We start from the raw sequence: 3,361 nt of genomic DNA, 5'->3' as shown, positions 1-3,361 counted from the left end.
TCCTGTGTATTCTACATTTATTTGAGCAATCGTTTATACATGTATTTCCGTTTTGTTGTCCGTTGTTTACACAGCGAAAACCAGATAGTTTCTTAGCGTTCAAACTGCATGATATCGTAATTTTTTACATTTTACATAAATTGACTACAATTCCTTACGAGTTCCAGGAGCTTAAAGAAACCACGAATGCAATTTAATTCTTTTTTTTTTTTTTAAACAAGGTGTTTTCGGAAGCATTGGGGTCCTGGCATGCCACAGAATTGTTTCTAGAACGTTGTGACTCTTATTTCTGTACCTGCAAATAAATTTGCGAAACCGAAACATACATTCAGATTTCTTCCCTTTTTCGCCTCTGGAAAGAGAAGTGACGTCAGGGAGCACTGTCGGCATCGGTAGGATTTAGTGCACACTCAGTGTGGTTCCCGTGGTTCGCTCTAGTGCACGGCGGTCTGTGCAGAAAACCTGGAAGAAATGGACGACAACGCCGCGCTCGCAAACGAGTTTGAGCTCCCGTTCAGCGACCTCACGCCGACTGAACGGGAGATGCTGCTAAGGACGCTGCCGCTGTGGTGTGGGCTCCTTGCGCAAGGAAAGTGAGGGAATGGCGTCTTTCCTCAGACGCGGGAACTTCATGTTTTTACCCAGACTCTGGCTGATGTGAAGGTGCTGCTCAAAGTCTTCTGGTCGAAAATGCAACGAACAAATCCTGACACCGCTGTCCACAGCTCTACGCAAGACGACGGCGCGCAACCAAATGCTGCGGATTGCTGCATCGGTCGGCAGTTTATGCAAACTAACGTGGCCCGATCGACTGCACGTCTTTAGCCGACCTTTCGCGCAACCTACTACTGCACATAAACGCAGCATGATTGGTGAGACACCAGTTCGCAAAGCGAACACGAGACGACGCACGAAACCAAAACCAAAAGTTCGCCGCCCGCGGCGCTCGTACCTTTTTCTTTTTTTTTTTTGTCCATGGTTGCTCGATGCTTGTTACGCGCCTGAGGTAGCAGTGCGGGATGCGTTCAACCAGTGACAAACGGAGGGATCGCTTCAGATTGTGCTTTTATACACGGTATGAAACCTATTAATTCCCAACTACAACTTCAAAAGATTATCCAACGTTCAAATAAAAATTTTTCATCACATCTCACCACCGAAATTGAAACCAAGAGCGCGTCTATCGTTTGAACCAATCGCCAGACGAGGCGCCCGTTGTCGTCACTCTTCAACGGCGCACTTTAGTTCACCTTTCTGCCGCCGCCTCGGTGGGGTCTCAGGCATCGTTCCCGGCGCTATTATTACCGCGCCTGTTTGCGCGATTGGTGCAGCACCCGAACTTCTGTTCGGGCTAGAACTTGGTCAACAGTATCTGAAACGTGCCTGACATCCATTTCAATCGTCGAATAAAACTTCGAAACTGCCTTCATGGTCCCTTTAATATTCGTTTTAAGAAGCTCTTTTTAAAAAAAAAACACTTTGTTTTGTGGTTGTAATAGCAGGGCAGAATAGCGGTACTTGAACGATGCATTTGATTAGGGATTATTCACTGCCGGCCAGAACTCTGTGCGCGATTGCTGAGCGCGTGCTAATGGCGAGCTTCCAAAGTTATTTTGCAGCGTGCGTTCCACACCATGAATATCCCCGGTCTTAGCAGCGTAATAATGTGATCTTGTTCTGAGCATGCGCTTTAAACAGCGCCCTCAAATATGGCGTCCAGTGAATTCCCCCTATTAGCAACGAGAGTTGTTTCGGTGCCGCCCTTTAGAGTGTATCCACACGATGGACCAAATTGCTGTTTTGGTCCGCGGGCCGTGCATCACGTGATCTTACGTCACCGGTTTTCGAGGTCCGCCGGTGGTCCGCGGCCCGCGCTTCTGAGAAATGCCAAGCGTCTTTTCTCGCCTGGACCTTGGCGGCGGACCGCGGCGTTTTTAGTATAATTGAAGCGCTAAGTCTGGCAACAAGCTGACTGTTGGTGTTTGGATTGGAATTCAAATCCAAAGTTCTTTTGGCGCCAACTGTTGAAGACGAAAAAGCCGAACCTTTTGTTCTGCGACGATGGCGGCATGGTGCGACGATGGAACTTTTTATTTCATTGCGCTCGTGGAGCAATTCCCCACTCTGTGGGGCAATAGATGCATGCCCTTCTCGGTTCACTTAAGTCCTCCTCGTCCTCGATAGTCAACGCCAGGACCACCGCGGCCAAACGTCTTCTTCGTTCAACCTCAACGAGGTAGAGGGGCTTAGAGCGATAAACCGGGGTTCCGGTCTGCTATCGAAAGTGACCCCCATAAGGCGGCTGCCATTGTACGCAAATTCGACCACTCGTCACATGACCAAGCCAAAGACGTGACGTCACAGGAAAGATGGCAGCGCCCATGCAGCGGCTGGCCCCAGCTGGGCCGGAGCTTGTCGGATACTTTGTTGGTTGTCGTTCGTCTCGGTGAGCTGATTTCAGACACGAAAGGCGTCATATGAGGCCGATCTAAAGCGACTTTAGAGTTCAGCGTGGTGCCTGACGTAGGTATAACGAGAAAATACGGAGGAACGGTGTGCATTTCGCTAGTGACCGACGGGGATATTGCCACGAAGGAGGCAATCGGCCTTACGTTGCTCGGAGCTCGGATTGATTCGGACACCGCTAGGATAAATTTTAAGGCGACGTTTCTGTGCTCTCGTTGACCATCGGAACCCTCGAGATCTGCAGTAAAGTGTGTGCAATATATTTGGATACACAGTTTAGCGACGGAAATTGCGTGAGTCGTGCTTGGCAGTGTGCAATTGTGGTGCCGCTTCGTTCAAATGACCGAAGGCTCACTTTGGTTGTGCGGTGCACCGGAGAGCTGCCTTGCCGCTTGTAATTCCTGTGCCGTGCTAAATGATACTGTGCTGCTTCACTAACTGTTCCGGCGTAGACGTGCACTTTCACGGAGCACAGGTGTGCGACGTACCGAAGAGCTGCCTTCAAGCTGGTAGTTCCTATGCCATGCTTTAGGTGATGCTGTGCTGCTTCCCAAATTGTTCCGGCGTAACCGTGCACTTTCACGGAGCACAGGTGTTGCAGTTGGTAATGACTCCGCTGGTCTGTCGCACGTTTCGTCGACACTAAAGTTTCATCAACACTCGTTACGCGAATTGCAAGCTGTATGGACATTTCATCGCGCGTGTCACCTACCCAGTCCACCCGTTCACGCCGCTTTGCGACGGCAGTCTGCAGGGGCTTATTACCAGAAAAGTGGTTCCACATCGATTTCAGTTCAGCTCGTCCACGGCAGCCGCCAGACCCCGAAGAAGAGGATTTATTCGGACAGAATGCCACTGAAGCAATGCAGCTGCTTTGGTGGTCAGGATAGACTCT

The sequence above is a fragment of the Ixodes scapularis genome, unplaced genomic scaffold, assembly GCF_016920785.2.
Source record: "Ixodes scapularis isolate PalLabHiFi unplaced genomic scaffold, ASM1692078v2 PGA_scaffold2__306_contigs__length_199485367, whole genome shotgun sequence".
Classification (NCBI taxonomy): Eukaryota; Metazoa; Arthropoda; class Arachnida; order Ixodida; family Ixodidae; genus Ixodes; species Ixodes scapularis.
The sequence above is the reverse complement of the archived record's forward strand: the minus strand, read 5'-3'. Positions refer to the sequence as shown.